Source organism: Triturus cristatus, chromosome 11 (genome assembly GCF_964204655.1).
Source record: "Triturus cristatus chromosome 11, aTriCri1.1, whole genome shotgun sequence".
NCBI classification, from domain to species: Eukaryota; Metazoa; Chordata; class Amphibia; order Caudata; family Salamandridae; genus Triturus; species Triturus cristatus.
In genome coordinates, this window is record NC_140594.1 from 407,700,578 (window position 1) to 407,725,762 (window position 25,185).

Below are 25,185 nucleotides of genomic sequence, written 5' to 3' on the forward strand. Positions count from 1 at the left end.
ACATCACAGGGAGTGGAAAATGACTGACAAGATGGCTGACACTGGGTCCTGCTGTGGGGAGCACAAGGCCCTGGTAGGGCATGTGCGCAAATCAGAAGCAGGACACCACTGACTGACATCCTGGAAGACAACTTGCACGCCCTACAATGGAAGGACGTTTCATGATGGGATATCTGTCCGGGTGGAAAGGAGGACTGACAGCTCTGACCATACTTACCAGCATATGGAGACACACCCCCCCTCAACACAAACTCCACACAACTCACCGGGTAGAATGCATTGACCCACACCTCTGTGAAATATCAGCAAAATATACCACCTACTGGGTGCTGCTGTGTGAAGCACAGGGGCTCTCTTTGGACTTGTGGCCAAATAAACACCAGGATTTCACAGTCAGCCATCTTGCCATTGCTGTCACACCCCCTCACAGGAAAGCAGAGTCAAGAGGGAGGAAGTATGGGCATGCTGGGAAGGGGGTTGTAGCCAAGAGTATGATGGGAGTCGCAGTCACAGACAATCTACACCCACCCACATGGACCAGCAATCATACACTGAACCATGCTCGCCTCACAGGGAGTGGGAAGGGACTGACAAGATGTCTGACACTGGGCTCTGTTGTGGGGAGCACAAGGCCCTGCTGGGAAATGGGCAACAACAAACACCAGCACTTCACAGTCAGCCATCTTGCCATTGCTGTCACACCCCCTCACAGGGAAGCAGAGTCAAGAGGGAGGAAGTATGGGCATGCTGGGAAGGGGGGTGTAGCCAAGAGTATGATGGGAGTCGCAGTCACAGACAATCTACACCCACCCACATGGCCCAGCAAGCATACACTGAACCAAGCTCACCTCACAGGGAGTGGGAAGGGACTGACAAGATGTCTGACACTGGGCTCTGGTGTGGGGAGCACAAGTGTATACGTTTTTATGCCTCTTAGCTGACCTTTCTTATTTTAAATGGTAAATACTCACAAAAATCAAAATAACAACACAAACAATTTTCCCCATAAATACAATGTCTACACACAAATATTGCTTTTTTTCCTTTGTTTTTTTTATTTTAGTAAGAAGCAAAAAGTTTTTTTTGTATATCAAAAATATGTTCATATTACATTTCCTTTTTTTTGTACTTAACAGAAACTCTAAAGATGAATAAATATAAGTGAACAATGATGTGAATAACTATTACCTTGGTGTCAAAGAACTACTATGAACCATTGGAAGTGCCCCTCATCAAGCAAACATAAATATCTTCATTCACAACTAGCTATCTGATCTTGTGTCACAACAATCATACCATACACAAAGAAATATACACACAGGGAATTGTAAAAACACACAACTGGATAGATATTTTTACACATTAATCTTACAAACTGTCGAGTTTTACTTTGATGACATTAACAACAGGCTGGATTTCTTTTCTCATTGGGTTATAGTTGATCCATTTAGTGCTTGTTGTCCAGTTGTGAAATAGCTGGTCTACGTACGTTTCGGTGAAAGTGTAACTATGATCACCTTCCTCAGGACCATCAAAGAGTAAAAAGGGAGAGAGGGGACTTTTATTCTGAAAATATAAACACATTATATATAAGATATAGGGAAAATTGAAGTACTCAATGTTTCATTTATAGCAACTATTTGGATCTATTTATTTAAAATTGCTTATACATGCAGGTCTCAGCAACGAAAGAGAGAGGGAAACCTTCCAGGTGGAAGAAGATAGAAAGTGAGTTCACACCCATTTGTGATGTAGAGAGCTCTATTTAACGTTTAGAGACAGAAAGCCATATCAATCTTGATTTAATACACCCATTGGTTGAGAGGAGAAAGAATAAATTAGCCCAAATACCCTACGTTAGATTGAAACTAATTGTTACTAAAAAATACCTGTTTGCAAAAGACAAGTGGTCATTTTATGTCTTAGTAGGCCTTAGATGCCGATTCTTTTAGGGCGTCTGTCATATGGGACTTGATCCAGTATCGTCCTGATCTGTTAATGGTTAAGATAAAAGTCAAATTAGAAGGGTATTCTTATTTCTTTAAGGGGTTGTAACTCAGATAAGAGATGTTTTCTCTTACTCTTCGAAAATAAAGTTCTTCGGTATCAAAGGGTCTTGTATCGGTAATGTTGTCTCTGGGTTAACATCTGTCTGCACCAGATATCTGTTGTCTTCTGGATTAGGTTATACCTACAGTGGAAGGACATATGAGGTGGTAATTCTAAAATGTAGAAAAACTTATGTCTTTAGATGTGTCCAAGGAGTCTAATATAGATCTTACCTTCGAGGAAGGTATGAAAGACAGAAAATGTGTTTCCTTTGGCCTTGCTTGGCTTTTTAGGAGATTTAAATAACAGTTCACCACATAGGATTTTCAGTGGCTATGTTTATCAATCAATTCTGGAAGGCAAAAATAGACAGGTTTCTAGATATATTATATTGAAATTTCCAGGTATGTAAGAGACACACAAAGACTTCATATAGAAATATGCTATTGCATCACTGTAGTTTAATGTATATGGGACTATCTATTTGTACATGAATCATCTGTCTCAGACATGTCTGTATTTATATCAAAAGGATAAGTGACACAAAGGCTAGATTGGAGTGTCGTTGAGATTTTATTAAGAGTCTATGTTGTTGTTGCCTGAATAGACGGATTATCTTATCGCTAATATTACATGTTTAAATCACTTATTATAGGATAAGTGGGCAGATGGATGATTATATACATGTCAGGATCCGTTCACTTGGTTTTATAGCGAAATAATGTTATCATGTAAAGTACGCATCTAGATAGGCCAACCTGAGACTTAATAATCAAAATTTAGATTTCCATAGACGCAAAGCGTTTCTGAAATGTAAATCTTGTTACTATGTAAAAAGAAACGAAGAAGCAAACGCTGACATGCGAATGTGTAAGTCACTAGCCCAAATCGTAACTAATTATATGAAACAAGTAAAAGGTAAAACAGGGAGGGATCTCTATCTCGAGATAAAATAGAGAAGCATATGGTCTTCTCACTTTTAAGTTCAAAGACACCTTATCATAGAATCGGACACGGTGAAACCAAGTCCGTAAAGTAGAAAGGACGCGGGAATCTAAATCATATTGCCTGGGATTCGCTTACCTTCTGTTATTCTGTAGGGCATTTCCTTATTCCTCTCCGACACAGCGATTGTGTCGGTCAATAGTTAGCAAGTTTAAATATCCTGCGCGTCATATCAAGATCTCACGATCTTTTCTTGATTTCCGGTTTTGTGTGACTACGGTTTTAGTGACGTTGAGCGCCATTTTGGAAAAGGCATCTCGCAAAGGGAAACAGATCTCGCGATCTTTTCTTGATTTCCGGTTTTGTGTGACTACGGTTTTAGTGACGTTGAGTGCCATTTTGGAAAGGGCATCTCGCAAAAGGAAACAGGCATGCGTGTCATTACGTGGTCTCGCGATGTTTTCTTTGTTCCCGGTGTAATCTCACTACGGTTTTGTCGACTTTTGGGCGACATATTAACAAAGGCATCTCACCAAGGAGAAAAAAATAATAGAGTGAGGGAAACCGGAATACCTCGGAAAGCGGTTATTTGTGTCTGTATTTAAAATTATTCGGAGATAACGGATCATAATCTTTACCTAAAGAAATGGTATATCTATATATAAGATCTTTCTATGCTAACAAACTGCGCAATTGGCAGACCAGGCAGATGGTGGCAAAACACCTTCTATCTGATGAGTCAGAAGTAAGGTGGAGATACCTGCCGCAAAATGATATGCTAGATGGTAATCTCTCAAACAAGAGAATGCGTTTTATCGGGTGGTAGATCATGTGGGCGCCATCTTAAAAGGGTTAAGCAAAAAGGCAAATACATCCATAGATAGTCATCATTTATGGTGTTGGTCGTACGTGTGGTATTTGATAGGGAACGCGCACATAGATATCTTATGCTTTCAGGGGAGATGTATATTTTAGAGAGATACGGTATATCATTCTAAGTTCTGAATATTTAAAGTTTAAGTGGTGAGGCAAAAATACGCCATCTTGAAGGGGTTTAAAAAGGTGTAACACAAATACCAGTTCTAGAAAAATGAAAAGGAGAATTCTAATAGATTTCATTTATAATAAAAAGAAATACTTTCTACAAAGAATTAGAATAGAATATAAAATTCAGAGATATCTTTTTAACGTGGAGTATTACTGGAGTAGACTAATTGGACATAATCTCCAAAAGAGTCATAGATACAAGAAGACTTTTAGGATATCACCTGAGAGACATCGTTGTCTATTAGATGTAGAGGGCATGTCAGCTTAATTGTTAGTTATCAGAAAGGTAGAGAATTTATAAAATCAATAGCCATGTCAGCTTATATGATAGTGATCAGACAGGTAATGAGTTTATGATGTCACTAGCCAGGTAATGTCTTCATTAAGACCTTTTTTTACTGTGTCTAGAGAGAAAATCCAAAAGGTTTCTCTTTGTTTCCGGGTTTTAGTTGGGTCTTTACCTGGTGTGCACCTAACTCGTTCCAAAATTAACCAACGGAGGTCTGCTTCTGTGTGTTGGTTTTCTGCATAATGTCTGACTAGGGGTGCTTGTGTTTTGCCTGTTCTTATGGCAGATTTGTGTTCAGACAATCGTACGCGAAATTCTCTAGACGTTTCACCCACGTAGCCTAAGTTACAAGGACATAGTATCATGTAGATCACATTGGAGCTTCTACAGTTAGTCATAGTTTTTAGAGTGCCTTTTCTTTCTCCATAAGTCCAAGTCTTTGTGGTGATAGCTGAAGCACATGCATGGCAGTTGCCGCAGCTATAATTGCCTACTGGGGGAGGCAGGCCATCAATAGTAGTTTGTTTAGTTGACTCATGGGGTTTATCTCTGCTGTGTACTAATTTGTCTCTGAGATTGGGGTTTCTTCTGAAGGCTACCAACGGTTTCTGTGTAGGTGTTTCCTCGTCATTTACATTAAGGATCTTCCAATTTTTGTCTAGGACTTGCTTGATCTTATAGTTCAGATTGGAATGATCTATGACGCAAACTAGTTTGTCTTGTTTTGGTTTGGTTTCCTTGTTGAAAAGGGTATCTCTATTGTAGTATTTTGCTCTTTTGAGCGATTGTTTTATAAGTCTTTTTGGGTAGCCTCGGAGGAGGAGACGTTCTTGTAACTGTTCTGCATGTATCATATAATCTTTTATACTAGTGCAGTTTCTCCTAATTCTCAGAAATTCTCCAAATGGGATCGCATCTTTTTGACATGGAGGATGGTAACTGCTATGTTCTAAAATAGTATTTTTCGCAGTAGGTTTTCTGTATAAACTAACTGATAGTTGTCCTTCTCTGCCCATAATCCATATGTCCAAAAACTCGACTTTTTCAGATGAATAATTACAAGTAAATTTAAGGTTGTTGTCGCTCGAGTTCAGCCAAGATATAAATTCTGATAGTTCTGATTCTGTACCTGACCAAATGAAGAAAATGTCATCTATAAATCTGCGCCACTGTGTGACATTCTCATAGAAGGGCGCTACTTCGTTATAGATATGTTTTCTCTCGTATTCACCCATGTAGATGTTTGCTACACTGGGGGCACAAGATGCCCCCATGCTGGTACCCTTGATTTGGTGGAATATGTCCTGTTTGAATTCAAAATAGTTGTGTTGTAAGACTATTTGGAGGCACTCTAGAATAAATGTATCTGGTCTCTCCCCAGGAACTCTAGCCAAGAGGGCTGCCACTGCCTCTATGGCTAGGTCCTGGGGAATGTTAGTATACAAGGATTCTATGTCAAGGGTGACAAGGAGTTGTGTTTTGTGGTCAAAGGGTATGTTTTCAAGAGATGATATCATATGTCCTGTATCCTTGATGTATGAGGTATACTGTGTGGTAAGAGGACAAAGGAAAGTGTCAATGTATTGTGATAGAGGTTCTGTACATGAGTTTATGGAAGATACTATAGGTCTCAATGGTGGGTCTAAAGTATTCTTATGAGTTTTGGGTATTCCATATAGTGCGGGTGTGACTGTATTGGTTTTGTTAAGGAAGTCCAGTTCTTTTTGGCAAATATAGCCATCTATGAAGGCTTTGGTTGTGACATTATTTATAGTTTCCTTAAGGCATGTGATCGCTCTCAAATTGGATGGTTGGTAATGTTCAGGTGTTAGTAACATAGATTTGACTTTATCCGTATAGTAGGAGGTGTCCATTATGACAATTCCTCCTGCTTTGTCACATGGTTTAATTGTGATAAGCGAGTTTTTCTGTAAAGATTTAAATGCCTCTATTTCTTTGGTGGTTAGATTTGGTGTCGGTTTAGGAATGAATTTTGTTATTCTCTGTATTTCTTTTACAACTGTTTTTTCGAAAATAGCCACTTCAGGGCCAACCATATCCAAAGTCGGTGTAAAATTGGATGGGGGTTTACAGCCTGAATAATTAGTATCATGTTCTTCCAGATCTACTGTGGAAAAATATTTTTTTAATCTTATTTTCCGAAAAAATGAAAAAATATCCTTGTTAAGTCTCAACGAATTGAGTTGTGTGCTAGGTACGAATGAGAGACCTTTACTGAGCAGTTTGATTTCTTCTATGGACAGTTCGTGTTTGGATAAATTGAAAATGGGGATTTGTTCTTGTGTTGGAAGCTTTGTCATTTCCAATACTGATGGTTCCTTGTCCTCATATATGGCTGCTGATGTGGTGGGTCTATTGGTTGGTAATAATTTCTCGTTGGTCTTGAGAATCTTGCCCTTGTTCTGCCCCTGCCTCTCGATAAAAAAGGAGAAGATTGTTGGCCTCTTTGATATTGTTCAGTAAGGTGACTTCTCTGGTTTCTATCATTATAATTTGGGTCTTCTCCTGTGTTGTGTCCCTCAAAATCAGAGTCAGACAAATTAGTGTCTGAAAATGTCACAATTTTGTTTCTTCTATCTGATCGTTGGTTATATTGACCTTGTTGTGGGGGGCCCTCTTGATAGTAGCTATTGGAGAGGTAGGGGTATATTTTCTCCTGAGAGAACCATCTAATATCTTTCTTCAGTTTGTTAGTTTTTTTCTTTATTAGATAGTCATCGAATTCTTGCATTTCTTGGATGATATTGTCTAATTTGATTTTGGCATCTTCCAATGCTGAACTGGCTTTAAGTTTGTCTTCTAGTTCTGAAATTTCTTGGTTTAATGTACCTATCATTTCTCGTACGGTCTCTATAATGAGGAGCATCCAATCTCTGGAGCATCGGTTAGCAATAAGTGACCAACGCTCCAGAAACCGGCGTACTTCAATGAAAAGTGCTGGTACATTTCTAACTCTTAAGCCTGAGGGGATTACTCCGGATTTTAGATATTCCAGCATGTAAAAGGCATGGGATTCCATCCTCTTTGCCTTTTTTTTAGATTTAATAATTTCATCCATTCGGTGTTATTGCTGTTAATTGTGGTGGTGTTGGTGTTATTACTACCTGCTATTTGCCCAATCATAGCTGCAAAATCCTCATCGGAAAAGCCGAATGTTTTAAGGCCTTCCATGTTGTAATACTACGTGTATAGAAGGAAGGGTTACCTTACCAACTAGGAACAAGCTCTGAACTCACTGTGTGTAAATAAAACAGAATTGAAAGGGTGGAAAAATTTGAGAAAATAAGTTTGTAGGGGAGGCTGAGACAAAAGTGTAGAAGAAAATTAGTTGAAAATACCTGCAATTCAAAATCGCAAAAATGATTATGGAAAAAGGTTTTCCCCAGTTACTTTGAGGTCCAAGAGGGGGGAAAAAGAAACAAATGTATAAGTTTTTATGCCTCTTAGCTGACCTTTCTTATTTTAAATGGTAAATACTCACAAAAATCAAAATAACAACACAAACAATTTTCCCCATAAATACAATGTCTACACACAAATATTGCTTTTTTTCCTTTGTTTTTTTTATTTTAGTAAGAAGCAAAAAGTTTTTTTTGTATATCAAAAATATGTTCATATTACATTTCCTTTTTTTTGTACTTAACAGAAACTCTAAAGATGAATAAATATAAGTGAACAATGATGTGAATAACTATTACCTTGGTGTCAAAGAACTACTATGAACCATTGGAAGTGCCCCTCATCAAGCAAACATAAATATCTTCATTGGGGAGCACAAGGCCATGCTGGGAAATGGGCAACAACAATATCAAACTCTGTTAGTGACAAGCTGGAAAAAACCTGTGTACAGGCAGGCATCTGTTCGTACAGTAGAAAATGTCATGTTTGTGAACCATTGATGCCTGCAGAAACATAACTCACATTGTGTGTCTCTTCCAAACACAGGTGGTGCTGGGGACCCAGCACCAAATGAAGAGGATTCCCAGGCCCAGACTCTGGTGGACACTGAGCTCTCTGGTTTGACTCTGTCTCTGTCCTCTTCAGATGATGACGACCAACCTGGTCCCTCCGGTGTGAGTCATCATCCAGCAGCATCAACATCTGCACCCCCTGTACCCACGCCTCCAGCATCTGGACACCGTCAGGGCACCCCCGCCAACACGGACAGACCAAGGCCACTGATCACCCACAGCACAGGGACACAGGACTCCCCGGAAGCTACAGCAAACACCACCAGCAACACCACCCAAAGGGTCCCAGTGTCACCTGTGCGTCCCGCCGCTGGTCCTGCCCTTGTGGATAGGGGTGCTGGGAGGGGTGGGAGGCAGAGGGCGCGCCTTGCAGAGGGGTCTGGACTGCATGATGACCCCCAACTGGCACGCATCATAGATGCGTACCAGGATAGCACCGGAGAATTTGGCCAGGTAGTGGGGATCCTCAAGGACATGCAACAGGAGCAGGCTGCCCACCATGCCCGTATGGAGGCCAAGTGGGATGCCCATACTGCGGTGCATCGGGACATACTCCAATGCCTCCGCCAGATCAACACAAACCTGTCCACACCTCCCTGTGTGGCCACAACATCTGTTACAACACCATCTGCCAGCGCCACAGGGAGGGAGGAGGAGTCCCCTGCACCGCAGAGGCCTGCACCTGAGGAGCCCCCCCCCCCCCCAGTAAGAAGAAGGGTCATCCGAAGCAGGACATGTGAGAGGCAGATGTCCCAGCACATCCCCAGGGCCTCTAAACCTGTTCTGGACAATGTTCTTTGTGCGCAACCCGTTCACCTTGTTCAATCGCACGCAACTTTCCCACATAACATGGAGGGTTCATGTTGGGTCAATGTAGCAGATGACTGTGGACTTTACTCTGGACATTTCATCTACCAGCACTTCCAACTCTAATGTGAACTTTGCATTCCAAAACCAATGTACAGCACCCACCATCCTGTGCACTTTCCTTACACATGTTCGAAAATACACTCACCAGTACACCCTACTTGCCTCTCTTGTGATTCCAAATTGTCATGTGCCATGGAGATGTTGATCTGCTACACAACACAGTGCATGCCAAATACTGCAACAATGTGACCAACGTTAGGTGAGTCATGGTGATGTGACACATGTGAGGGAGACACACCACTATGGCAACACAACACATACTCACCATGGCGATGTTACTCATCACACACAATGATGTTGACCTGAAACACATGCACAACCAAAACACCTATCCACAGTCAGTGGTAACAAGTCCACAGGTGAGGGAAGCAAATATCACTCAGATGTGGGAAGACAGACAATGCACCTAACAAAGCATAGCACAGGTTCATTACACATCAGCAACATGTTTACTCAAAAATAGTTGCAAGGCAATTGTACGTTACGGTGGACACACGGTCACAGAGTGTCTGAGAATTGTAGTCCAGGGGTGTGTGGCACATCACTTGATGTCAATTGACTACTCCCACACTGGTGTCGGATTCTGGGTGTTGGAGGTCAGTGTTGAACAAAAAACAGGCAAATTACCTTGTGAAGGACGGACACAGGACACAGTCAAAAGCACAGCAGAACAGGAGAGAAATGCAATACACATGCACAAAACATGTCACAATAAACCTACACAAAACAAGTTAGCAGTACTACCCTATTGTGGAGTACACACCACCTGAATGGACACATCACTGCACGCATCCAGTCAAGTGGCACACAGACACACTCAGACAGCAACAGAGCAGCCACAACACATTCCAGGCTAACTCCATACATTGACATAACAACCCTGGAAACTCACATTCAGGTGAAGAAGTTGTTGATGAGCTGTTAACGCACGTCACCCACATCGTCATCATCACTGGCATCTTGGCCCAGGCCGGGATCCTCCACAAGTGCCGGAGGTTGGTCATCGTCATCGTCATCCTGGATGAGAGGCACCTTCTTCCGCACTGCCATGTTGTGTAGCATGCAGCATACAAGGATTATTTTGCACACCTTTGCAGGTTCATATGGGAGGGCCCCTCCGGTCTTGTCCAGACAGCAAAAGCGGCTGTTCAGGAGGCTGAATGTCCGCTCAATCACCCTCCTGCTCCGACCATGTGCCTCATTGTAGCGCATCTCGGCTGGTGTCACAGGGTTCCTGAGGGGTGTCAACAACCACGGCATGTTGGGGTATCCGGAGTCACCTACACACAAATAAATGAACAAGTAGCTAAGTTTTGTAGGAGTGCGGAATACAACATCGACAAACACACAATGATAAACAGTCAGTACACACCGACAAGCCAGGCATGCTGAGCTGGCATCTGTGAGATCAGCGTTGCAATGTGACTACTCCTCATTATGTAGGCATCGTGCGCAGAACCAGGGAACCGTGCACACATGTGTGATACACATGTCTGCAAGACATACCACCAGAGGATTGATCGAGTGGAAATGTTTCCTGTTACGGTATGCCTGCTCATGTGCCTGTGGTGGTATCAGGGCCACATGTGTCCCATCAGTAGATCCGATGACGTTCGGCATCCTCCCCAGTGTATAAAAGGCATCCTTTATTTCAGGGAGTTCCGCTAGGCTAGGGAACTTGATGTACAGGTCAAGGAAATGCAACATCCCCTCCAAGACATCACGTAGCACACGACTAAACATAGTTTGCGACATCCCACCTGCTGTAGCGACAGTGTATTGGAAGGTACCAGTAGCAAAGAAGTGCAGGGCTGCCATCACCTTCACCTCTGGGGTCAGTGCTGTGGGGTATGTCCGGCCAGGTAGCAGATGTGGCGCCAACTGCTCCGCCAACTCCTCAATCAGTGGCCTGGTGAAGCAGTACCATCGGATGCAGTCACGTTCCTGCATGGTTGCAAGGTCTGGGAACGGTCGATGGACAGCTGGTGCCCTGCAGAACAGAGATGAACAAAGGAAGATTGTCGGTTCATCCACCCATGTGGCCATGACCAGGCTCAATATCACATGATAAATCATGACATTACACAATGTACTGAGGTGTGTGCTGTTGGGCATGGACACATATGTCACCTAAATGACCATCACCTCACATCTCAATTCCACATATCCACATGAGTCCCATGTAGTGCAATGGCCAATCATCTGGCTGTGTCACCCGACCTATGTGCTGCTGTGACATTACAAACACACACCACAGTGACAAGTGAGGCCTGATGTCTACCAGGCATCACAGATCTTTGCCATGCAGATACCCAGGGTCCCTGTATTGCCACATCGACAATGCCATGGACATGGCGTATCACGTACACACCACAAGGCAAGCGTAAGTCCCACAGGTAGTGGCCACTGTTGTCCCTGCAGGCCCTACATGTACGTCTCTTAGATGCACACACACACACCATCAATGTTGCTACATATACCACATGGATGTGGAGACGTCCCATTGGGCACATTTGATCAGACACATCTGAGACACAACATGCACACAGAAGCTGGGTGCACATCAGAATTGTGGCTACAGGTCTCACTGTGACATACATGCCATCACCCCCGGGACTCAGGGTGTATGTGACATGTCCTAAACATATCCAACATGAACCTGTGCCCGTGACTCATGTCTATTACTGTACATTTGCACATCACAGTGGTAATGTGCACAACACACAAAGGATTCTGCCCCCATGTACACGTGCACAGCCTGGGAGTGCCTAAACAAAAGTTCCACCCAACAAACCAAATGTGCCCCCCTCCAACACACAGGGAATGCAGCCTTACATGCCAGGGGACACTGTGTGGCCAATGCTGTAGTGTGGTAGGTGTGCACATGAGTCCCTGGCAAGTAAATAGTCACACCAATGAGGTCCGACGCGGGTGACAATGCGTAAGCATTGCACGGTTCATGACCGAGCCGTGCATACGCTTTGCCATTAACTGCAATGAGGCCCGACGCGGGTGTCAATGCATACGCATTGCACGGTTCATGACCAAGCCGTACGTACGCTTTGCCACTGACTGCAATGAGGTCCGACGCGGGTGACAATGCGTACGCATTGCACGGTTCATGACCGAGCCGTGCGTACGCTTTGCCATTGACTGCAATGAGGCCCAACGCGGGTGACAATGCGTACTCATTGCACGGTTCATGACCGAGCCGTGCGTACACTTTGCCATTGACTGCAATGAGGTCCGACGAGGGTGACAATGCGTACGCATTGCACGGTTCATGACCGAGCCGTGCGTACGCTTTGTCATTGACTGCAATGAGGCCCGACGCGGGTGACAATGCATACGCATTGCACGGTACATGACCGAGCCGTGCGTACGCTTTGCCATTGACTGCAATGAGGTCAGACGTGGGTGACAATGCGTACGCATTGCACGGTTCATGACCGAGCCATGCATACGCTTTGCCATTGACTGCAATGAGGCCTGACGCGGGTGACTATCATGCATGCGCATCGGGCAGGCATGGTCCGAGCCAGGCGTATGCCTTGCCCATTGAATCGTATGGAAATGGGTGCATGTGTATTTTCAAAATACGGGTTGTACAGTCAGTTGACCGAGCTGGACGCACCCATTGGCTCTGGACTGTCATGGAGACGGATGCGGATTCAAAATTTCTACGAGTTGTGCGCTGGAAATTCAGTTGGATGCCTACAACAATGTTGCAATTACTAGTGTTTCATGAAGGTGAAGATTTGAACGATGCAGAAGGCGTGTACGGGTCGTACATTTCCATGGATTGGCCAGATCCATAGAATGCAACTGTGTTGGACCTATCACTTGGGACACATGGCACAGATTCTGCCTCTGCAGCACAGATATAAGGCTGGCTGGCTGGCCCCCACGGAGCCTGCACTACATGCTCCTGGACCACATCTCTGCTACCACTGCTGCTGTCTCTGCATCCTCTGGTTCCTGTTATGGCACGTACTCTAGAGAGGGCCCCAGCCTTCACTGAGGAGGAGAACCAGGCCCTGCTGGACGGCCTCCTTCCACGGTACAGCAAGCTGTATGGGAAACCAGGGGAGCAGGTGAGTGTGCATTCCACTGCCTTCCTAAATGTGCATGTTGTCTGACTAGCAGTACTAGCAGTGTGTACACCAGTGGCAAGCATTCTCACTGACTACTTTCATCCCCCAAAGTTTTGTAGGTACATGGAATGAACAGGTGTTCTGCTGCTAAAGTGCATTAGTGCAAGCTTAAACTTCCCAGGCATTGTTAACATGTCAGACATGCAGGTGATGTGTCCTCCCCCATTGTTGCACTACCTGTGTAACTCATTTCCCTTTGTGATGATGACATGTATTTCCAAATGTGTGCATCACAAATATGGGACATGTGTGTTAATGTACTTTTAACTTTGTCATCCTCACAGGTTAATGCCCACGAGAAGCAGGAGATATGGCTGACCATCGCCCGGGCAGTTCGTTTGGTGGGGGTCTACAAGCGCCGGATCCGCAACTGCCAGAAGAGATGGCAGGACCTTCGGGGCTGGACCCGGAGGATAGCTAGAGTCCAGCTGAAGCTGTCACCTCCATGCAGGAGGGACGGACACCGGACCCTGACCCCCCACATGCTCCAGATCCTGGGGATGGTCTTACCGGACCTGGATAGGCAGCTGAAGGCCAGACAGCAGCAAGAAGGGGGTAAGTCCATGCCTAATCTGTGTACTATGTCTGACATGCTAATTGCAGTCTTTTGGCCTGGTCACACTTCCACATTATGTAGGTCTTGTAGTCCAATACTCAGGTCCCTCAATTGTGTGATGCACCCTCCTCATCTGTTCCACAGGTGTGGCCCCAACAGTCTGTTGCTTGTGTCACTAGGGCACTGTGTCCCTGCAGTCAGCTATGCTTCAGCTACTGGACAGCATCTGTTCCCATGACTCTGTTGTGTGTTTCATGGGTGGTTCAATTGTTTCCCCAATGCCTGGGATCTGACATGTGATCTGTGTGTGCCCTTGATATGTGTTCCAATTGCTGGTCTGACTCGCCACATGTGGCTGGGGTATTTCAAACAAACACATGCAGCAGGGGACTCCAATTTGTGGGCCTCAGGAGTATGTATATAAAGTATGTCACACTTGCTTAGTCACCTGACTACTGTCCATGGCCAAACACAGTTTCACGTAGACCTGGGCAGTCATGCCTCCTCAAGGGCATTTAGAGACACTCTGTAATCCCACTCCCGTGTATCAACTTACAGGTTGTGCTTCGTGACATGTGCCTTCAGGTGTCTGCCTCTGTGTCATTATGGTGTGACTTCCTGTTAAATGCAACTGGGTGTCCATGATTTAGAGGGTCAGCAGGACATCTGAGATGTGACTGTGAGACACAAGACCTGTGTGACATATAGGTGTGTGATCATCTGACAGCGCACAATGGTGTATGCAACTGTGTACTTCAGGCAGCTGGGTTACATGCACGGCAGACTGTGATGTGCTAATGTACATGGAGTTGTGTTTGCAGAGACTCATATGTCTGATTTGCATGATGTGGGGTCTTCTGGGTCCTGGATATGTTGTTTGCAGTGGATGGGCAAGTGCACTTGTCAGCTGCAGAGTTTGCTTTACCCCTGAGCTATGATTGTGACACAGTGCATACTGTCTGGATGCCCTGCCCCTGTGACAGGAGACAGTGTTGACTGACTTTCCAGGCATGCCAGTACCATGGCATTTAATTTGCTATGAGTGATCCTGCATTGTGTTCAAGTGTGCACCATGCACCCCATTGTGGCATTGACTATCAGGACATGAGAACATCATAGTGTGTGTTGCTGGCATGCCTCACAAGCATGTGAAATGAGTCTCTGCCCATCCCTTCATCCGGACAACTGTACTGAGTCAGTGGCAAGAGATGTGCTGTGTGTATAGTGACATACTCCTACATGTTCACTTGCATGTCCAACTGATGTGTGGGTGGTGCATGTCGGGACATTGGGGTATTAGCATCCAACATGCAACAGACATATGGGTGCAAGTCAAGGAGGGATATGTGTGCCATGGTTGATGTTGAGAATGACAATTGGCTTATCCTAAACAGTGTTGGCACTTTGAGCAGCTTTCAGCTGATGATGCCAGTGCTTGCCCTGTGATGTGATGTACTCACTGTGGTGTGTGCAGTCAGTGCAGGTGACTGATGTTGTTCACTTTCTTCCTATTCCTATCCAGATACATCCACGGCCACAGGAGGGCACAGCTCCATGGACCAGGAGGAGCCACAGAGCCTGACAGGGACAGAAGGAGAGCAGTCGGGGGGACCCAGTGGCACGGAGGGCGAGTGGAGCCACACCGAGGAGTCGTAAGCACCATCCCCCCCAGCTGAGGGCCACAGCAGCTCTGAGGATGACTCCCTTGTGGAGGTGGGTGTCAGCAGCCACCAAACCCCAGCTAGTGAGGCTGTACCCACCACCGCCCCCACCACCACTATCACCACCCTCCCATCGGCTCCCATCCCAGAGGTCCGTGGAGGCTCCCGTGTTCGGGAGCATGTCTCCTTTGTGCCAGGCACTGCACCCCCTGCCCCTGTGTCCCTTGCTGCCCTGAGTGAGGAGTCTGTGGACTTACTTAGACAGATCCATGTAGGGCAGACATCGATGCTGAGTGTCCTCCATGCACACACCACTCTGTTGACGCAACTGGTGTCATTCATGGAGGGCATTTCATCGGGCATGTCTGGCCTACAGAGCACCAATCAGTCCGTGGCCTCCTCCCTGACGGCAGTAGTGTCCCTCCTCCAACAGTCCCACACCCCTCCTACCCCTGCATCACCCACAATTCCTAGCAGCCTACCTATCCCAAGCACACACACACCTGCACATTCTCACAAAGCCACAGACATGGGCAGCACACAAACACCCAACACAAGGGCTAGAAGTGCACACAAGCAAGCGCAGGGGACTGATACCACACTCACAGGGGATGGTTTGCAGACACACACACATTCATCCACAATCACCCCGCAGTCCTCCGAAACCTCTCCCTCCCAGCCCCCTTACCTAGTCTCACCTGCAACCCCATCTCCACAGAAGCTCTTCCTCTGTGACCTTGGCCTCTTCCCCACCGACCCAGCAGATCCAGATTACAAGGGGAAGAGGAAGTCCCCACACACAGAGGGGAGTGCCCCTCACACCCGGACACCCTCCCCTAGGCCCAGTCAGACTGAGACCCCCACCCGCAAGTCCCCCTGGAGCCGGAAGGGCAAGACCCCACCGCCGCCACGCACCTCCAAGGCAAAGTCTCTGTCCTCCATCCCCCAGGCCACCACTCCAGAGGTTCCACCACCACACGCTGCCCCGGGTTCCCCCACCCAAAGATACACCATCCCCAAAATGCTGAGGCCCTCCCCCCCTACCACTTGCTCCTCCACACCCAGTCAGACAGTTAGTGCCACTGATGTGGGGACCGTGTCCCCACCTCTGTCCTGCCGACCTCACCTGCACCCCATTCCGCTCACATGGATTTAGGCACTGCAGTGGAGTCCACAGCCACCCCGTCTGACTTGGGCACTGCAGTGAGGACCCAATCCACTCTATCTGACCTGTCCACTGAAGTTGTGCCGGCACCCACCTCATCTGACTTGTGCCCCACAGTTGTGACTGCACCCACCACTTCAGTCAGCTCCACTGCAGTTGCAAGTGACTCTCCTGCATCCACCACCCCTTCGCAGCATCCTTCTGCTGCACCCTGATCCTGTCCCTGCAGTGCCTGGCCTGCCCCCATTTATGCTCCTCCGAGGTGATGTCCCCTGTCCTTCCAGTGCAGGCAAGCAACGTGTGACAGTTGTCACTCAAGTTCACTCCTTGTAATTTGATGATGGACTGGCCATTGGCCTTTTGTTTTAACAGACGTTTCAATTTTCATATGCTGAATAAAGCTTTTTTCTTTATCCTTGTGAATTTGATTTAGCTGTACATTAGGTTGATGATGTTTAACATGCCCTTGCACCTGTAATGCTTGGTTTCCAATGTTGAATACTGAGGTGTTGATGTGAGGTACTCCATGTGGTCCATGAGATATGTATCCTATTCTGGTCAGTATCCATGTCATCCTCTGCAGCTGTGTGTGTGTGTCATAATCAACAATTTGTGGACATCTCTGTGAACATTTCATTTGCATGGTCACATCTGTGGCTTGCACCCATGCACATATGATGTGCTTCCCATTGTCCAATGTGTCTATTTCCCTGACTTTGGGTGCATCTCCACTGGACCTACAGGTGTGGGCATCATTGATATAGGAGCAACTGGGTCCTCTGTGCAACTTGCTGTACATATGTGTTGAGTATGTGCAGATGACTTAGGGGAGACTCATGTACCCAGGCTGTTGTGGCCAGAGCCTTCATTGTGTGGTAACGGATGGCTGACTGACCAAGTGTTCTGCTGACATGAGTGGGACGTGCTGTGACTATGTTTGGCACAGCTGGACTTACACAGGAGTTGGGTCCCCTCAGGCTATGTCACGGATGTGTTGTCCTGTGACATAGCCTGGGCCCATGGTATGTGTTGTATGAGCATGTGTGTGTATCCACATCCCTTTTCATACACAGACAGTGTTCCCTTAATATGTTCCTGTTGTTGATGCTTGCTGAGTGGTACTGTGTTCATCCCACAACTTTGCCATGGGCTACCAGATGTGTGGGTGCATGACACGCTACTGTTAATTGGTGGTTCATCATTGAGATTTGTTTGTTCTGAGTGGTGATGATGTGGTCAGACGCAGATGGGACACAGTCAGGGTTCCCCAAGGCACTTGTTTGTTCGCAATATCATGTAGTTGTCCCTAGGTGGTACCTTTCAGTGATTGAGACATGTGTATGTGTGTGCGACTGCTCCACTTGTCCGGTTCAGGGCTGCAATGTTTGCAGGTGTCAGCATGTGTGCCTTGTGGTTCTCCTTGGGTTCTGCATTGCCCTGGGACTGTGGCAGGTATTCTGAAGGTTACGTGAGCTTTGACGTCATGGCCATGTACCACATACTGTGCAGTATGTCTGTCATTCACCAGGGTTGTAAACTGTCCTTGTGTGATGAGTCTGTGCACCTTAGTTCCTCCCAACATTCCTGTGTTTGTCATGGGTGCATGTGTAATGTCACCTGTCCATGCGAGCTTCACAGATGCACATTGTTGCAGTTCAGGGTGTGTGGTGTTGAGGGAGGACTGATGTAAATGTTTGCATGGATGGTCCCCTAGCTCCGGTTTGTCCATGGATGACGGGCCATGCTGAGTGATTTGTGTTTGTGTAGGTGTGATGTACGTTTGTGGCACAGGACACATGTCTGGGTTCCCAGTTTGTACGACATCTACCTTTGTCATCACAGTGGAGGTGTCATGCATGCTTGTGTCACCCCAATGTCTGGTCCCTGGGGGTAGTGCTGTTGTGTGTCAGTCTCGTGCTGTGTTAGTTGGTGTTCATTCCAGCTTGTGTCACATCTGTCTGTTGTGCTCCCTCTCATCTCACAATGCCTGATTGCCCACTAAGGGTGTCCCAATGATGGTTTACTTTTGTATGGCACATCTGTGTCACTGTGGTTCAGCCCCCCTCATGTGTTGTGTATTTGCCTGGGGATACTGAGACACAAACACATGTTGTGTCAGATGTGCAGTGTGAGGTTGCCTGTTTGTGTTTGTGCATCTGCATCAGTGCATTGTTATTGCTGTTGTGGGACATTGTCTGGATGCTGTTTCTGTGATTTTCCCTGCAGTCCCTGTGAGTCATATCACATCATTGTGCACATTCATCCTGGTTGTTGGGTGCCATTGCTGGCATGGAATGGGAGTTTGTGAGCTGACACCTACAGTCTACACAGATTGTTTTGATTAGTGTGTCTATTTTTGAGATGTGTGTATGCTTTGTGATGGTCACTTCTGCTCTTGTGTCATTGTACACTGTATGCATTGTCAGCCCCCATGTGTGGTGCTTGTCTGCACATGGCCGGGAGTATGTTTTGTTTTCACTGCACTGTTAGCCTCACCACATCTCTGTGGGTATGGGACACAACCACTAGTTTGCCCCAGAAATGTTTAATGTGTTGGGAGCAGGGATCATACATGCTGTTTGTTGTTTGCAGCTTTGACCATGATGACACTTACCTTTTGGTCACTGTGATGAGGGGGTTTTAGACCCCATCACCGCAATGCTCGACATTTGCTGCAGTTTGGAACCCCACACTTAACGTTTGTTCTACACAGTGAGGGGGTGTTATTTTTACATTGACATAGTGCTATAGTGATGCTTGCCTTGTGTAGGGCACACTCATTTGTTGGTCACACGTGCTGTTAGTTACACTGTATGTTCGAAGTCATAATCACTGTTGTGGGCATTTGTCACAGACTACACACTGTTGTCATGATGTTAGGGGGGATGTATTTTGCTGACATACCTAATGTTGGAGTATGATGGATATGTGGCGCATCACCCATCCTATGAGTGGGGGTGGCAGGGGTGATGGGCAACATAAGCCCTAGGGGTGGGTGTGGCAGGGGAGATGGGCAACATGTCCCCTATGAGTGGGGGTGGCAGGGGTGATGGGCAACATAAGCCCTATGGGTGGGGGTGGCAGTAGTGATGGGCAACAGGTCTCCTATGAGTGGGGGTGGCAGTGGTGATGGGCAACAGGTCCCCTATGAGTGGGGGTGGCAGGGGTGATGGGCAACAGGTCCCCTGAGAGTGGGGGTGGCAGGGGTGATGGGCAACATAAGCCTTAGGGGTGGGGGTAGCAGTAGTGATGGTCAACAGGTCCCCTATAAGTGGGGGTGGCAGGGGTGATGGGCAACAGGTCCCCTATGAGTGGGGGTAGCAGGGGTGATGGGCAACAGGTCCCCTATGAGTGGGGGTGGCAGGGATGAAGGGAAACAGGTCCCCTGTGAGTGGGGGTGGCTGGGGTGATGGGCAACATAAGCCCTAGGGGTGGCAGTAGTGATGGGCAACGTGTCCCCTATGAGTGGGGGTAGCAGGGGTGATGGGCAATATAAGCCCTGGGGGTGGGGGTGGCAGGGGTGATGGGCATCAGGTCCCCTATGGGTGGGGGTGGCAGTAGTGATGGGCAACATGTCCCCTATGAGTGGGGGTGGCAGGGGTGATGGGCAACATAAGCCCTATGGGTGTGGGTGGCAGGGGTGATGGGCAACAGGTCCCCTATGGGTGGGGGTGGCAGTAGTGATGGGCAACATGAGCCCTATGGGTGGGGATGGTGATAGAGATCAGGGTGTGTATAATATTCCCACTACCACGGATAGAGTAATCTCACAGTTACACGCACATGCATACATCATACGCTAGGGCCCATTTCACTACACTAACATACGCTCAAATACTCTACCAGCAATAAACCTGTGGAAAGAAAACTCCTAATCACCCTGCATCTATATCGAGGTCGATAAGACCTGGTTTTTGTGACTGTCCTTAAACATAATCTATACAACATATACAGCAATGATCAAAAATGTAAACCCAATAATTGACAAGAAAGAATATCCAACACCATGTTTAAAATTATATTGCTTTATCTAAAATTAGTCAAAGGAAATCAATCAGAGTAAATCATTTTCTCATAGTTACCTATTCTAGCTAAATGTCAGAACGGGTCAGGACAAGTCTCTCGGTAAATGTCTCTCAAGACGAAGTCCCCTCAGCATCGATCCTCAGCAACGCAGATTCGGTACGCGGCAAAGGCAAAATGGCAAGTGGCAAAAAACCCTCTCTAGGCTAACATTTCTTATAGTGTCTAAAACAATGGAAAGATACATTGGAAACATAGAAAAAGCTGTAATGTCCGCCGGACCTGCTGAGCAGAGCGAGAAGGAAAGGATGTAACATCGCTACATTTGAAAATCTCCGCTCAGGAAAAGTTCACAAAATAAAGACTACGGAACAGGAACCAAGAAATAAAAAATGTATCTTGTTAGTTCTACTTCTCCTCGGCAATCGAGCCACAGTTCAGAGTTTTTCTCTAAGGCTCCTTTGCTTCCCAAGGCTGCCAAGGACATTTTCATTTCACTTGGAGATCTCCCAAAACTGCTGCTGTCCTCATGGAAAGTTTTCAAACAAGCAAGCAAGGACCATGGTCAGTTAGCTTCAGGACCATTTCCAGCAGGGGTCTCCCTCGACACAGTTTTCATATTATAAATCACAGCCAGGCTTACAAATCGGCCATCTTTTCTAGGCCATCATAGGCCTCAATAGACCATCTTAATTAAAGAGACAAAAACAATCGTTACTACAGCATAGTGATTAAACAGTGTTAACCCCACTAATACCCTTATGTGTATGTATTTATCTAGCTCTTGCAACATAGAAAAGCATTAATTCGGAAAGCGTTTTGTGCTCAAAAATAAACAGCACATAGCAACGTTTAAACATGAAAACACACACATTATAATTAATCAGCACGTTTATGCGTACCCTCGTGTAACTCTCTCTCTTGTTAAGACAAACGGATTGATTAATATAAACACACTTGCACAAGACAAATAATTAATTATTAATTATTAATAAATTAGTACAACGAATAGACATGCCAGAGCTTCAAAAGCCACTGAATTTTCAAACTGAAAACTCCGCTCCAGCAATCCCTCCTTTGGTGATTTTATCACCAAATAAACCCAAAAAAAACAATTGTGAAAATTTAGTCCCATTTTAGGAGAAATCGGAAATGTCTTTTTCTCCTCATACATCATTACACACCAGTCACTCTTTCATCATCCCTCTTTGTCTCTAAATAAACACTCTCCCTCAATTCTTCTAATTCAATTTCTTGCGGTTCTCTTTTCAACCTCTTGTTTTTCTTTTCTTTATCCAATTTCTTTTTCCCTCCCCTGTTTTTACAACACACACACACTAATCTCAGTATCAATAAAGCAACAATTATACAAGTTAAAGGGAACAATATTCTACCTATAATAGTACTACCTATTTTTGCAATAAAATCCTTAACAGCTATCATTTTATTAGCTATTTTAGTCCATAAACTCTCAGCTTCAAATGGTACTAATTCTTCATGCAAATCAGTAATATTTTTGATATAGACCTTCAGGTCTTTACCTTCGTCTGGAATGTAAGTGCAACAATGTTGAACTTTCAGCATTCCACAGACTCCACCCTCCTTGGCCAATAGAATATCAAGGGCAAGTCGATTTTGCATAGACATGGCACGTACGGCACTTAATTCCGTATTCACCAAAAGAAACCCTCCTGCGGTATTTGTCGATAAGCGATCAACCACTGTGGACAGTTTCCGAATTCCATAAGCATTTAAAGAAATTCCCACTGCTGGAATCAAAACCCCAAAAATGTCACCTACAATTTCAGACCAAGTTTCTCTCTTAAAACGCATTAGTAAGTTAATATCTTCTACATCTCTTATCTTATCTATATGAAAAATTTTCGGAAAAACCAGGCCCACATAACACGTGCCATACCAATGGTCAGGCAACTTGTAATAAGCCTTGTTCCCACAAACATAGTACACTCCTGGAAAAATTGTATCTTCTCCACCTCTGTAACCCCAACCTGTTGCAATGAAGTATGTATCATGGCACTCACTAGTCCCAACAAAATATGTATCATATTGGGATTTCCTTCTCGTAATGCAAAGTTTACCCTTTTGCGATGCGTCTAGAGCTAAAGTTGGACTAGCCCCATTTTTCAACTCTTTTCCCATCTCAATGTCCCAAATTGTCTCACTCACTTTATATTTTCCCGCTTTCTCATGCATGTTCAATCTCCTTTCCTCTACCATATCCAGGAAAGATTTCTCTTCTCCTTTCAGACTGCAAGTTAAATTATTCTTAAAAATGTAATCTAATGTTAATCCTTTTTCTTCAATAAAAATCTCACCAAAAGTGTTAGCTTCTTTAGCTGGATTCAGCTCTTTGTTCATTGGCAAATGTCCAAAAATACTATCTCTGTTAGACATCTTATAATCTACTTTCCCTAACAAATAAAAAACACTACTTAAAATACTACAAGAAATACCATATGTAGCTGGTAAATGGTGATAAGTAACACCCTCTGAAACGGATGCAGGTAATTGCATACAAACGTAGCAATCCCTCACTTCCATTGTTTTCACATATTCATATAACAATTTTGAAAAAACATTACTAGAAAAATTATTAATTGACCTATCTTTATGTATGTAAGTATTACTTATTCTAATCGGAACTACTTTTTGTGAATTCTTCTCTATATTTGTCACATTTTCTGTATGCATCTCAAATTCAACTTTAAAAGTAACTAACAAAATTAAAACACCCCATAGAAGCATTAATAATCCAGTACAGCAGCAGCACATCCTACACCACCTCTTAAAGAAGGCACATCTATTCTGATTATTCTCTATGTTAGCCATTTTACTATTTTGCTTTAACCTCTACTACTCCACTACTGAAATAGGAACTTTCAAATTCTTCAACGATTGTTTCAAACTCTTTTCTCCTCCAGTTTCTCCAAAAGATCTTCTCGTTCACTCAATCCAAGTGAATCTTTCTTTTATTCAGTTTGGATACTTGTCATTCTTCACTTCAATTTCTTCAACATCAAATTGTATTAGATCTCCAACATCAAAATCCTCAGTATCTGACTCTTCTCCAATATCAGTCAAGAGTACTCTCAGGATTTCACCAGTATCTTCCTCAACCACTTCTCTCAAGATCTCTTCCGGATTATCTCGAGTCACTGTTTCTTCTTTTCCTTCTTCAGACAGTGCCACATAAGACCATTCCGGTGATCTGTACTTTTGGTTGGGTCTTCTTACTCTTTTTATTTCTACTGGTTCTTTTGATTCCTTTGATTCTTCTCCTTCAGCTTTTGAACTTTGACTCGATACTTCATTCACTTGTTCAGCTTTCGATGTGTTTGCTCTTATTATTCTGTATCTCAGCCTCTTAACTCTGTTGTTAGGCCAACGATCTCCTTTTATCACCTTTTTTGGCTTTATTTCTTTATTGCTTCTTTCTCCAATCCAAGTTCTCTTTCTCAGAACTCGACCCTCTGTTTGTTCATTCTCATCATCCAGTTCTGTCTCAAGTGCCTTCTGTTTTCGTTTTATAGCAGTTTTCTTTTTCTCCACAGATTTCTTCACCACTATTTGAGACTTCCCTACTCCTGTCCCTCCTCGGGTCTCCGACACGCAATCTTCTTGCTGTCTACTTGTCCCTTCACCTAGCTCGTCATGAATGTTCCCTACACCTCCTCGGGGGTCTTCCGCAATCTGTCCCTCTCTATCTTCTTCTGACCCTGCTTCTTCAAGTATAATCTCAAGTGGTTCTTCAATCTCCTCCTCTTCTGATTCAGGAGTAGTCTCTGTGTGATTTCTCTTTTCTTTTCTTTTTCCTTCACTGCTGTTTGAAACTTCAGGCTCTCTTACAGAATCTGATCTTCTCTCTGATACTCGCAGTGATTCATTCGAAGCTTTTTCTGCTTCTTTCCTCACTGATTCTGTATCTTCATCATCACTGGAATCTGACTCTTCAAAATACTCTTTACCAGTCCCTTCTTTTGGGTTTGGAACTCTCAGAGTATGACTTGCATGTACCCAGTGCTTCACTCCAGCACACTTTACTGCAGTCGTCGTAGTCAGAATAACTTGTCTCGGCCTTCCCCACCTTGGAATCAAGCAATTTCTTCTTCTGTGTACCTTAATCCTCACCCAGTCTCCTGGACTCAGATCATGGGCTTGCTTCTTCTCAAGTGTGGTAGCTTCTTCTCCAACCTGGTGAAACACAGAATGAACTGCGTCAGCCAGGCCTTTACAGTAATCCAAAATCATGTCATCAGTTATTGTCACCAATGTATTGACAGGCACGAATGCATGGCGCATTGCACGTCCCATGATTATTTCGTGCGGACTCAAACCAGTAGTTCTATCTGGAGT